Raw genomic sequence first — 14,274 nt, 5'->3', positions numbered from 1 at the left:
ATGCTAATGCACACAAGAACAGGGAGACCACAAAAGGGGGGGGGGGTGAGAAAGAAGAAAGACATGTTCAGTGCATGCAATACCGCTACAGTGGGCGGACACTACAGACACAGGAGCCCTCTGCACTACGCCATGCTCTTAGAGTTCCCTAACTAATGACAGGGACATGGGGTACAAGGCCTATGCCCGATTGCTGCACACATGGAAGTCACAGGAGCCTGACTAGGTGTAGATGGCTCTTACCACTGGTGGGGTTGGGGTGTCACATCGCCTGCCTGACAAAGGGTCCTTGCCTACAAAGCTCGCCCTGGCCTAGGGTAACCCACAGCCCACCTCCCCCACCCAGACACCTTGTAATGCGCGCAGAGTCAGATGGATGTGACTGTACTCACACCCTTGTGACTGCTGTGATGCCCTCAAGTGCCCATCCAACACTGGATACGCCACCACCAGGATCCGGAACATCAGGGGGGTATGGTAAGAAGGGCACCCCTCCCACGTTGGGTAGGCCATCCCCAGCTGGACCTCCGCCATCTTCTTGCTCCAGGGGCGAATGTCCTCCCATCTTTTCTGGCAGTGGGTGCTCCGTCTGTGGTGGACCCCCAGGGTCCGGACGTCCTTGGTGATGGCACGCCAAACATCCTTCTTCTGGTGGGCACTGACCTAGAGTAATAGTACAGGGGAAAAGGATGATCTTTAACGTCCGGACCGTCACAGTCATAGGCCCACGTTCCCACCCTTACCCTGACGCACATACACTCACCGCCCGCTCATGCAGGCCTCAGTACCCCCCCGTATCTTCCATCCACACCACTCCAAACAGGCATTGCCCATACAGCATGCTCACAGCATACTCACCTGTTTGTCTGGAGGACCGTAGAGTAGCGTGTACTGGGGGAGGACCCCATCCACTACCTTCTCCAACTCCTCTGAAGTGAAGGCAGAGGCCCTTTCCCCAGACACACTAGCCATCGTCGCTTCCAGACTGAGGTCACAGCAGCACTTGCAGTGTAGGTCCTCTTCTGTTGAAGGTCAGGTATCGAGTGAGAGAACAGAGAGAAAATGACGGTCACATCCACGGCGGTGCGTACCGTCACCGCTGGCGTACATCGTCATTGGCTCCTGGGACCCATAGGGCACAATGTTAACCAATGTAGGATTGCGCCGCGACGGTGCACAACGCCAGCGCAGTTATCTCATATTCCCTTGTCCCATATTACAGGTCAGGCAGCCGCCATTTCAGATGGCCACATGGCATTAATTTTAAATGTGTCACACCTATCTAGGCCTATAAAATCTTACTTTTAATACCTCAGTGTTGGCTGACTCTGTGCTCACTGTTCTCGTCCACAGGGCACGTCCGCTGGGGCAGGTGCGGAGATGGCAGCATCCTCCGGTATACAGACTGCTGGTGGACCTGTCGACAATGGAAGAGAGACATGTAATAGTCACCTAGAGACTTGATCGTGCCTCAATCCAGGAACTGTGTGCCCAGTTGGATCCAGACCTGATTTAAGCTATCCGCCATCCCACAGGAATCCCCCCTCTAGTGCAGGTCCTGTCAGTACTCCATTTCCTGGCAAGTGTGTCTTTTCAAACAACAGTTGCCATTGCATGAGGGATGTCCCAGCCTATGTTCTCAAACGTGTTGTCCAGAGTGTTGTCTGCCCTCCTGAAACACATGCGCAACTACATTGTTTTCCCTTAGGTGGAGGATTTGCCCACAGTGAAAGGTGACTTCTATGCCCTGGGACATATCCCCAACATCATAGGAAGAGCTACCATTCAATGAATGTGCAGATGGTGTGTTTGGCTGACGGGTACATCTCCAATGTGAATGCCAAGTTTCCTGGCTCAGTGCATGATGCTTACATTTTGAGGAATAGCAGCATCCCTTATGTGATGGGGCAACTCCAGAGGCATTGTGTGTGGCTAATAGGTGAGGACAAGGACCCTATACCGTGTGAATGATTGTCTGGGTCTGTGGTTGTCCCTAAAGGTTAGTGTGTGTCTAACAGTTGCAGGTAACTCTGGTTACCACAACCAGTCATGGCTACTGACCCCAGTGAGCAATCCCAGGACAAGGGCAGAGGACCACTACTATGAGGCACATGGGTGAACTAGGAGAGTGATTGGAAGGACCTTCGGCCTCCTGAAGGCCAGGTTCCGGTGTCTCCATATGACAGGTGGTTCTCTCTACTACTCACCAAAGAAGGTGTGCCAGATCATCGTGGCCTGCTGTATGCTGCACAACCTGGCTTTGCGACGACAGGTGCCTTTTCTGCAGGAGGATGATCCAGCTGGAGGTCTTGTGGCAGCTGTGGAGCCTGTGGACAATGAAGAAGAGGAGGCAGAAGAAGAGGATATCGACAACAGAAACAACGTTATCCTGCAATACTTCCAGTGAGACACAGGTAAGAAGACATCACTGTCTCCTACATCTCATGCAATTGTCAGACCTATCATATGTCTGTCACTTTCACCCAGTGTATGGACCCTGACCTGTCACTTTGCCTTTCCATTTCACAGATGTGGGTCCCACTGTGTGACCTCTGCTACATTACCTCATGGACTAGAGCTGTGTGACATAGGTATGTTGACAATACAATGGACATTGCTATTTTCCTTAGTTATAGCAAATACACATTTGTGAAAGCACTGACTGACTCCAGATTTATTTTGTGATTCAAGGGTGTTTATTTAAGTGGAAAATAGTGGAGGGGGTTGCAAAATGGTCAGGGGTGATGGTGGAGGAATGTCCATGGCAAAGTCCAGTTATTTGTTCCACAGGTGCATTGTCCAAAGGGGCATAGGAAGTGGAGCTAGGGCAGCTGATGAATGGACAGGGTGATGAAATGGGACAGAAGGATGACATTCAGGGTGGTCTCATTTCTTGGCGGGGGTCTTGGCATTGTTCTCTGTCTTTGTCCTGGATCTCAGGGACCGTTTGCGGGCTGTTTCTCTATCTGCAGGGGGTGGAGTGCTGGTGTTGTGGCCCTGTGGCGGTGCCTCCTGTCCACTAGCACCGGCGGAGGTGGTGGGCTGTTCATCATCGAGGCTAATGTCAGGGGCCCCTTGTTGTGCCACAGTGTCCCTCCTGGTGTTCACAAGGTCCTTCAGCACCCCTACAATGGTGACCATGGTGGTGTGGATAGACTTCAAGTCCTCCCTGATCCCCAAATACTGTTTCTCCTGCAGCCACTGGGTCTCCTGAAACTTGGCCAGTACCGTTGCCATTGTCTCCTGGGAATGATGGTACGCTCCCATGATGTTGGAGAGGGCCTCATGGAGAGTGGGTTCCATGGGCCTGTCCTCCCCCTGTCGCACAGCAGTCCTCCCAGTTCCCCTGTTTTCCTGTTCCTCTTTCCCCTGAACCGTGCGCCCACTGCCACTGCCCCCAGGTCCCTGATTTTCTTGGTGTGGTGGGTTTGCCTGCGTTCCCTGTAGTGGTGGACATACAGCTGCTTGGCGTGTCCTGGGGACAGAGGTATGGGCCTGCTAGGTGGGTGCTGTGCTGGTGTTTCCTGAGGGGGGAGGCTCTGTGGTGGCATGTGCCAGTGTGTGGGGAACCAACTGTCCCGAGGGTCCAGATGGGCCGGGCTGGTCATCTAGATCCAGTTGGACAGAGCTGCTGTCATCACTGTGGGGCTCTTCTGGGGGGGGGGTGGACATGTCTGGAACCTCCTGTCCGGTGACGTTGGGTAGGGGTCCTGCAGGGGTGTAAAGGCATGATTATTGCATCTGTGTGTGCCATCATGTGCAATGGGTGGGTGACCATGTACCCCAGTGCTTACATTCTTGTCTAGGAGCTTGTGTGATATTTGGTTTGAGGATCTGTGTGGGTATCTGTAGTGGACATGCTTTGGTGTTGCATGCAGGGCTTGGTGTTGGGATGGGTGTCGTATGTGAGGTGTTGGAGTTGTGAGGGTGGGGTATCTACTAGCATGCATGTAGGGTGGGGGATGTAATAGTTAATAGTTGCCTTACCAGAGTCCATTCCTCCTGCTACTCCTGCGAGGCCCTCCGGATGCAGTATAGCCAAGACCTGCTCCTCCCATGTTGTTAGATGTGGGGGAGGAGGTGAAGGTCCGCCGCCAGTCCTCCGAACTGCAATCTGGTGTCTTGAGACCACGGAACGTACCTCCCCACATAGGTCGTTCCACCTCTTCCTGATGTCATCCTGTGTGCTTGGATGCTGTCCCACTGCGTCGACCCTGTCCACGATTCTGTGCCATAGCTCCATCTTCCTTGCTAATGAGGTGTGCTGCACCTGTGATCCAAACAACTGTGGCTCTACCCGGACAATTTCCTCCATCATGACCCTGAGCTCTTCCTCCGAGAACCTTGGGTGTCTTTGGGGTGCCATGCTGTGGTGTGGGTGATGTGTGAAGTGGTGTGTGTTGTGATGTGTGAGGGGATGTGTTTGTTTGTGTTGTGTGAAGTGCGTGGATGTTGTGTTAGTGATGGTGTTGTGTGCCTGTGGATGCTAGTTTGTTGATGGTGGTGTCTCTCTCTGTGCTTCGTTCTCAATTTTAGTCATAGGGGTTTGTGGGTGATGTGGGTGTGTGTTTTATATTGTATTGGGTGTATAGGAGTGGTGTGTGTATGTGTATCTGGTGTGTGTATTTGGAATTGTCCAATGTGGTTGTGTTTTGTAAATGTGTGTGTATTTTGAGCGCGGCGGTGTGTACCGACAATGGAAAACCGCGGTTGAAAGACCGCCGCGTGGATTCGTGGGTCGTGATAGTGTGGGCGTATTCCTGTTGCCGTGACGCTGGAGGTTTTGCTATCACCAATTTATCACTGACCTTTGGTGTGGTGGACTTGTGTGGGTGTCTAGATTTTGGCGGATTCCAGCCTGTGGGTCGTAATAGCTGTGGTGGTATTCCGCGGCCGCGGTGGTGTGTTGGCGGTCTTCTGCACGGCGGTAAGCGCGATTTACCGCCAATGTAATGAGGGCCATTATCTCAAAAAGGGTCCTGGCAGTTGGACTCTTTATTGAATGTGCTAAGGTTCTTTTCTGATCCCCACGGGTGCAGCTTGTGTGACAAGCACCTGTGCCCAAATTGCCAGCTCTCTGCCACGCAAGAGTATGCATGAAGACACCTAAAGAATGTGTAACCTTAGAGTGCAGGAAGCATTGAGAAGAGTCTGCAGTGGATACTTGGATTGCAGGACCAGAGGGCTCCCATGACTCATTGTGCTGAAGGTGTGTATGTAGATTCTCAGACATTGAGGGGACGACTTTATGCGCACCGTCTTGGGGGCATGCCAACAATTCATTTTTCACCCATTGTGCCACTCTAGACAAAACCCGTCTTCTATCAATCACTAACAATCTTACATCATAAGTGTTTGATGAAAAATGAAGAGTTGGAATGCTTCTCGGAGTGATTGCCAGTGGATTGGACTATTTTCAATCGATCCTCCCATCACCTTTTGTGTGTTTGATATGACAAACTAAAAGGGTAAGAGAAAATGTCCGGACATGGCTCCCTTGCTCTCTGTGCCACAGGATGTAAGCTGTACCTTACCAACCAGCCCCAACAAGGCTGTAACCAGTCTGGGTTGCTTGTGTCCCTCTGAAGGGGACCTCGCCTTGTATTTCAGGATAGGCTTTTGCCGTGAGGGGCAGGGTCACTACAGAGTGTTCCTCAGTCTGAACCACTGGCAGTTGTTCTGGGTATCATCCCAACCCATTGTTTCTCACCCACTGGGCCATTCTAGACAATTTGCAAGTATTCGTCTATCACAAGTTATATGTCTTACCTTATCCGGCCGCAGCCCTCCTCACACCCTGTACTATTGATGAACGAAATATGTATTTATGTTACTGTGCTATATGCAGATGTGAGTTCCAATGAAACTCCACAAACTATTCTACTAGAAAAGACCTATGAACAGCAAAATGTCTGGCTGGACAGTTTGTGTGGTAATTTACAGCAAAGAATAAAAATGCTGGCAACTGGAGTCATCAGGTGAGAAGTTTTTTTCAAAATAACAACGGGGCAATGGCAGAGTCAGTAAACAACATCCGACCCAAACATTGTCTTTCCAACTGTTCTCCTGTACCTGACTATTCCAGAACTTCACATACCACAAACAATAAGAATTTTGGAATGCTCATGTGTGCTCTGGACGTAACCCAAAAAAACAAACCCTTTTCCAAAGAAAGCTTACTCTAAACTTTCCTGTAAGTTTGAAAGTGAATGGGCAACAAATTCTCGCATGGCCAACTTTTCAAAACCTACTGGACCTTGGTAACGTCACAATCTTTGAACAACTCATTTCAACTTATACTCACTTACGTGCCTATTTTACAACTAGGACACACTCGCAAAAAGACATTCATCATCTAAGTCATCAAATACTATTCATTACTAGGAAAGAGAGAAAAACTGTCTACTTTCTTGTTCCTACCTCCAGGTAACTTTTCTACTTGAAAATTATGTTCCAGATGTTTCTAACTTAACTGCATCAATCTTGCAGTAACCTTTGGTGAACTAACATTGCTACTGTTGAGAATTGGCACTAAAGGCGTATGGTACACCTGCAGAGGGAATTCTGTTCCCCAAACATATGGTCTAAACCTTTCAGCAGTCCATATACAGGCAAGCATTTCTTTTTCAAATACAGAATACTGATCTTCATGGGGTTTCAGTGTGCTAGATGCAAATGCAATGGTGTGGGCATGCTGTCTCTACCCAGTGACAGAACAGTCAACAACCCCACATTACTGGCATCAACAGTGACAAAGAGTATTATTTCCCAGGAACGTAGAAGCTCAAAAATGGGGCATGCAGCAAAATAAGTTTGATGAAAGCCAAGGCAAGTTGCTGCTTCTTGTTCCACACAAAGTGGATATTTTTTATATAACCTGTACGTGGGCTCAGCAACAGTTGCAAAATTCTCATTAAACCTAGAGCTAAATTCGCACATTCCCATGAATCGATCATGATCAGTTGGAAATGTCACCTTCTCAATTGCTTTTAAAAGACCGGATCCGGGTTTGATCCCTTTCCCCACGAATCACATGACCAAAAGACTCAACAGCATTGACTCCAAAAACGCACTTATCCTTCCTGGGTCTAATGCTTTTAACTTTTAAATGATTCAGACCTTCACTTTATCTCTTCAAACACACTTGGTCATTCTTCCCATAAATGAAAATATCATCTTGAAATTATAACACCCCACGTATCCCATTTAAAAATGTCCCCATCAATCACTGAAAAACTGCTGCAGCTGAAGCAACACCAAATGGCATTCTGCAAAATTGAAATACACCTTCCGAGGTAAAGAAAGCAGTCAAGTGGCGAGAGTGTTCTGCGAGTGATAAGCAGAGCGCAAATCCAGCTTTTTAAAACCTTTTGCTTCACCCAAATTGGTAACCATGTCATTGATTTTGGGCAAAGTACGCCCATCCACCCAAATAGCTTTATTGAGATTGTATGAATCAACACACTTTCTCAATTCTTTATTCTTTTTCCGCACCACTACCATAGGCAAAAGCCACAAAGAGGATTCAATTGGCTCTATTACACCCTCCTTGCATAACTTCTGCAAAAGTCCTGACAATTCACCCTGCATCTTCAAAGGAACAGATCTCAGTTTGAGTTTAACTGGTTCACATCCATCTTTTACTATGATGACATGATCAAACTTTTTACTCTCCTAACTCCTCTTGGAAAACTTCAGAAAAGGAGCCTAATAAATTAGACAGCTTTTCTCAAATTTAACATTCTGAACACCCTCCAACCACAAAACTTGTCATGAACATCATGGTTTCAGAATGATACCCAAACACCCTTGGTAATGCCAACCAAGAATGTCAGGTCCTTTTATTGACATATACACTTTCCCATACACAGCCCTGTCTTTTAACTCAATCATAGTTTCGAGAAAACCTTCTAGGTCAATCTTAGAACCATTGAATCTTCCAGGATTTATATCAGGAGGGCTGAGATTATGTCGCAAGCACTTTCGATCAATAGTAGCATGTGATTTCATAATAGAAGAGGCACCCCAAAACAATTCTTCAAAAGCAGGTTCTTTGAGTACCAAATCCCAGATGTATTATTCACATTCATAATAGTATGGATAACATACTACTGTCATCATGTTTTCATCAGACCATAGGACATTCAGTTTAATTAGAGCAACATTCATTCATAGCCTAATCCAATACACAAACATCAAATATAAATAAATATTGCATCAGAATTATTCCATCAACATATAGAAACACCCGCACCTGGTTCCTCATTAGGTACAATTCAAACGGGAAAATAACCAGTAGCAGAGACTTAAACTCTGAGTCACCAGAACCATAAAACAGAAATAATGCTAGCTGACACATTTCACAAAGCCTAGTCCTTCATCAGGGATGTAATGATAACAAAAATTACACAAGAAAGCTTTTATAAGCAGAAGGAATTCTTATGCGACTTGAAGTTACATTAAATCTGAGTCGTACACTATCCATTGGAAACTAAATAAACAAGTGAAAAAACTACAATCCAATTTAAGCGATACATAACAAAGTTCAACACCTATATTGCCCAAATAATAAATACATATCACAAAGAAAAAAATTCAGTCCATACTGGTGAAAATTGAAAATATACATTTCCAGTACAGTCCATACCCTATTAACAGTTTTAATTGTTGCCCCCCTTATTGGGAATATTAAAAGGATCACTAAATACATTCAGATTCATTCTTCCTGTTTTTTTAACTTAAAGATTTCCTCACCTAGCTATGACAACTTCTGTATACTCTTTCAAGTATATTGACAGAGGGGGAGAGCGGCCGGCAACAGAGTGCAGACGTGGGCTCAGTCAGTTCCAATTTCCTGTTAGGACTAGATCCTGGCACTGCCCTCGGTCAGAGACAAACCTACGCCCGTCATTTGAGGCCCATTTGGCGGCACACATTACTAGAATCACGGCGCAGGGGACAGAGGTACATCTGTTGTACTCTCAGGGCCCTGGGTTATTGGCAGGGCCCGCGAGTTGCCTTGTGAGATGAGGCCACAAACCTGGCCCCTCCCGCCCACCTCTGCCAGGCATGCCAGCATGGGCAACACCCTCAGCGCCTTCGGAGCATTGCAGATCTTCCAAGCCAGGTAGCGCCCTCTGCCTCCACCAGAGGTTACTGCGCCTAAGGCTAGCAGGGATCCCCCTGAGCCTTATCTCTGTTTTCTCACTTCCACCACTGTGAACCGAGGGAGGCCAGGGTTCATCAGGACGAGCACATGGAGTCTGAATAATACGGTCCTGAGTCTGTCAGGGGCAAGTGTAACATCCTCATGACTGACCTGAGAGCCTGTTGAGAAGATCGCCCTTCTCAGGACAACACAAACCCCAGAATGAAATATTGCTGGCCCTGTGTCGTTCCCGGTGGGACACCTCATCCAGCCAGTAAGTAGCGGGATGCGCCAACAAGGTGGCACAGCAGGGCACGGCAGCAGCGGCAGACCAGTGCCTGGACTTGCCTGATATTGGAACTGCTGCCCCTGAGACATTGGCCATTGGATTCTGAGCTCCACCGACTGCAGTGGATTTCATTACCTGCGCATTCCCAAGGAAACGCCCCCCGGCAACTTAACGGGCAAATGGGCAGACAAATCTACGTGTCAACTGCTTCTCTCAGAAGCCGTCTCACAGCCACGGCCAGTGTCTTCCTCCGCCCCCACCACAGACCTCAGTTCCACAGAAACCCCAGGAAACCCCCGCACAGACACGGCCATGAAGTGCATTCTACAGGAAATCTCCACAGTCCGCTGCCTGGAGGCGATGGACACTAAAGTCATGGACCTCTCAGCTGACTCCAAATCAATCCGAGCAGACATTGCTGGCTTCCAGGATAAGGTCACGGACTGATATAATCATCTACAGAATGTTGAAAATAAGAGGACGGACCTCCCGGATCACGAACCAGAACTACAATTCCTCGGCAATTAACTCACTGTCTTGGAGGATCGCAGCTGTAGAGACAATGTCCGCATCTTTGGTCTATGAGAAAAGACAGAGGGGGCAGACATGAGGGCCTTCCTCTGCAACTTCATTCCCGACCTCACAGGCCTCACTTTTTCTCCCACTCTGGAGTTTCAACAAACCCATAGGATTGGTCCCTTACGCAACAATACTGCGGAGAGACCCCGTCCCATAATAGCATGCTTTCTACATCATGAAAAGGTTTGCCAACTGTTGATGTCTGCGAGGACCCATGGCCCATACGGACATGATGGTCAGGAGATCCGTATTGCTGCATACTTCTCCCGAGAGACGGATGAAAAAAGAAAGGCGTTCCTAGCACATAGACCCCAACTGCACCATATGAATATTACATTTGGACTATTTGAGCTGGCGAGACTGTGGATTACGATGGATGGTAAATCTAGAGACGTCTTGGATTCTATAGACTTTTGCTCTTCTCTGGATGGCTTTTCTGCCCAACCTATGGATCAGGAGCCTGTGGCCTCTTCCACAAACCACTTCTTGCCATGTTACTCTCCCCTACACATAGAGTCTGACCCTAGTGACTTCCGCATACATCCTAGGATGCATAAAAGAGGCAGATTCCTGGACTGACCACCAAGATCTCAACACATGAGGGATGTGGCCCTTCAGGCAGTGGCGGACATCACCCAGGGGCTGCTCAGGGACAGAGACAAGTCCCGGTCCCCTCTGAAACCTTTTCCCCCATCTGACTGACAGCATATCTGTCCTCTTATGGGGGCTGCCAGTGGGTATTTCTAGTGCCCCCACTGGATACCCAAACTGTTCATTGGCAGAGCAATAGGTACCCACGCATGTTTGTCTCTGCTATTACCATAGAATGCCATGTCATTGTTACTTTTATTTCCATTGCTGCTGTTGTTATTGTTGTTCTAAGCAAAACACCTACTAGACTGGAGACGTCCCCCCCCCCATGACCCCATTCCTCCAGTTCTAGGATCCAACACTTAGCAATCATAATGGGTCCATCCTCCCATCCTCCACTATGTTGCGCCCCCGCTAATCAATATCAATATCGTAGTACGGTTCCGCCCCATAACCATGTTAAACATCTCAGTGATCGAGGACCTATTCTTCTTTGCTAGGGTGGAGGGAACAACACATATCAGCAGTAAATTGCAGGCCACCAATAACCAAAGCACAATTGCACGTGAAAACCAAAGCAGAGAATCGACCGGGTTGGAACAACATGAAGAAGTGCCCCTCACACAGCTCGCCTTGGTTGGGCCATGCCTCCCATAGTCATTATCAGCTGACACCCTGAGCGCTCTCTCTCTATCTCTTCCCCCATATGTACCTGGTTATCCACCTCTATATCCCGTTACTCCCCCCTCTCCGATTACCATCTACAATTTTAGTGGGCTTCCAAATATGCATCTGCTACTTTGAGCACACCTAGAGATCCCTTTCTTTTCAATAATGCCCAGATGAGAGATTTCCTATGTTCTTAATACTGAGTCCTGATGGTACGTCCGGGCGTGAGTTAGGATCCTCCCCAGTATCCCTCCATCTCCCCACTCTGGGATTTCTCTGCTCTATTTTTCTCCCCGCTGGCTGTTTGCCCTCTCATCCCTCGAGCATGCCCAGCCACGGATTTAATAGGGTTAGACCCACGGTTTACAGAAGTTAGGCTCACGTATGTTATACCTTTAATCCGGACACAGGTCTGGACTGTCCTCTCTTCATCCCTCTTGAGCTGTGTCCGTCTCTCTCTTCTCTTATTCTCTCTTATTTTTGTTTTGGTGCCTCTTCCCTTCCTCTCTCCTCTTTCCCCCTCCTCCCTTATCATTCTCCACTGTTAGGTCCTACTCTCTCTGTGCACAACCGTGGGCCCCCTCTCCTGGCCCTAACTCCTACACCCCCCCTTCCCGCTCTCCCAACATTGCACACCACCTTCACATAGATAGCCCGAATTGATCCATCCCACCTCATACATCTGAAAGTGCCAGTTCTATCCCTGTAAGGCAGTGTGACAGTTCCGGATATGGGAACTGCCCTCCCACTATTCATAGTATCATGGAACGTTCATGGCCTTACACACTATATCAAAAGGAAGAAAGCCCTATCATTCTTGCAATCCAAACATGCAGTTGTTGCCCTATTGCAGGAAACACACTTGCCCTCCTCAGAATCTGAAAAACTGCATCAGGACTGGGTGGGCCGCATACTATATGGCAGCAGTCCACTTTGGGAGGCTCCTGTTCAGCGTGCAGATGTGGGGTGGCGATCCTCTTTCTTCGCTCTTTGCAATTCAAGGTGCTTAAATCATGGACCGATCTTGAGGGTAGATACAGCCTCAACAAACTCAGGCTTGGGGATCACACGCTTTGCATAGGATCCGTTTACGCCCCCACCGGTTCTAAGCACTCATTATTTTTACATAACAATTGTCTCCTGACTGAGATTGGGGCCTCTCACTACCTTCTGGGTGGGGATTGGAACTTTGCTTGAGACGTGAATCTAGACCAAACGAGCAGATTATATATTGGTAACAATGCAGACAGAGCCCTATGGAGGAATGTAATGGCAGGCCATGGGCTGGTGGACCACTGGCACCTTTCTCATCCACTTGACCCCTAATCCACCTTTATTTCACCAGTCCATGGAACGCAGTCTCGGCTGCACTATTTCATAACCTCCCATAAATTGATTCCCATGGTTCGGGACTCCCGGATTCTGGAGGCAGCTCTATCAGACCATGCCCCTGTGCTCATAGCACTGGAATTAGGTCTGGCTTCTCCAGGCCATAACCATGGTGCCTGAATGTATCACGAAATCATACACCACAGGGCAAGAACCAACTCCGTGCCCACATTTCTACCTATCTAACTGACAACATAGGCTCGGTCTCCTCCCCTCAGGTTTTATGGGCTGTGGCGAAAGCAATGATCAGAGGACAACTTATGAGAGATGCTGCCCTTGCTAATGCCCAGAGATATTCCTGTAGGCAGGAACTAGAGGGTATGATAGTAACGCATACTCACAAATACACAACAAACCCCACCCCAACCACGCACTCTCATCAAAAAGGTGAAAATGGGACTTAATGCCTTTTGTACCTCCCAGGCAGAATATGCACTACAAAGGATGAAAGGCAGACATTATGAGCAGGGTGAAAAGGCAGGACGATTGTTGGCAGCCCATCTGCGCCAGCAGGAGGCAGCTTTAGCCATCCCAGCCATTCATGACATCGACGATACGCTCCTCACGCACCCGCAGCGTTCATGGATCTTCCCTTTCTGCTCCCTCCACATGGAGAGGCAGAATAGTACCTTGGCGACTGCCATAGATAAAAGGCCTGGCATTTAGCGTTGTACCCTCACTGCAGAGTGAGGCCGGTAATGATACACCTGCAGAGTAAAATTTTTCTTTCATGGCCGGTAACACGTAAGAACCAGAATCGCTGACACATGATGCTATACGTAAATCGCTTAGTGATATAGCATACGGAGTGTTATCACATATCTGGGTTCCTGGCGCCTACCACTATTATGGCTGTAATGTACTGTGCTGTTGGAGAAGGCTTCTTATTTTCCTCTGTAATGTGAATACCATGCCAGCTGTCATGGTTACTGCTCTTTAATAAAGAAATATGAAACAGAATGGCTGTCTCAAGCCCCGGACATCCTTTCTCCCTGCAGGTAGCAACTGGCTTGCATTTGAAGGGGGGCATGGATCCCCTGCAAGGCGGTGCAATAAGTGACTTCATCCCCCTGTAGATGGATGTCTGTGGGTCCTGGGGTATGCACAGACTCCCTGTAACAGTCAGTGTCCCTTCCAATGGCCTCTTTGCCTGTGCACCGGTGTCTATAACGCAGCAGAGGCGCACAATGCAAACGAGGACCTGCCGATTTAAGTTTAAAGCAGCGCTGCACGTGCACAGGTACAATCTGTATTAGGGAGAGGATCTTACAAGCAACAGTAAGTAAAAAAGGAAGCTCCTGAGCAGTCCCTAATGTCCCAAATGTCCTTCCTTTCTCACCTATTTCAGCAGGAATTCTCACACCCTTACCCAGTCCTCTCCTGGAAATCAGATGATCTCTCCCCTCAGGTGTCTCTAGACTATTCACTTCCCCTACAATTCTCACGTATTTAAAAATATCTAGTATCCCACCATCCTATGTTCATTCCCTGTCCATCACCAAACATGCTGCGGACAGTTCTTGGCATCAGCTCTGTCACCGCAGAACCTTAGGATCATAGCAGAGATCATATGTGTCATTTCTTGATCCAGGAGTTCTCTGCTTCCCCT

General features: G+C 48.3%; 1 protein-coding gene across 2 annotated transcripts in view; it reads left to right on the top strand.

Moving 5' to 3' along the window:
* The window catches only part of LOC138283046 (C-type lectin domain family 2 member L-like), a 118,156-nt gene that overhangs the window by 68,276 nt on the left and 35,606 nt on the right, over window positions 1-14,274 (top strand). The window lies entirely within an intron of this gene.

This window comes from Pleurodeles waltl, chromosome 2_2 (genome assembly GCF_031143425.1).
Source record: "Pleurodeles waltl isolate 20211129_DDA chromosome 2_2, aPleWal1.hap1.20221129, whole genome shotgun sequence".
NCBI lineage: Eukaryota > Metazoa > Chordata > Amphibia > Caudata > Salamandridae > Pleurodeles > Pleurodeles waltl.
The sequence above is the reverse complement of the archived record's forward strand: the minus strand, read 5'-3'. Positions and strand labels throughout refer to the sequence as shown.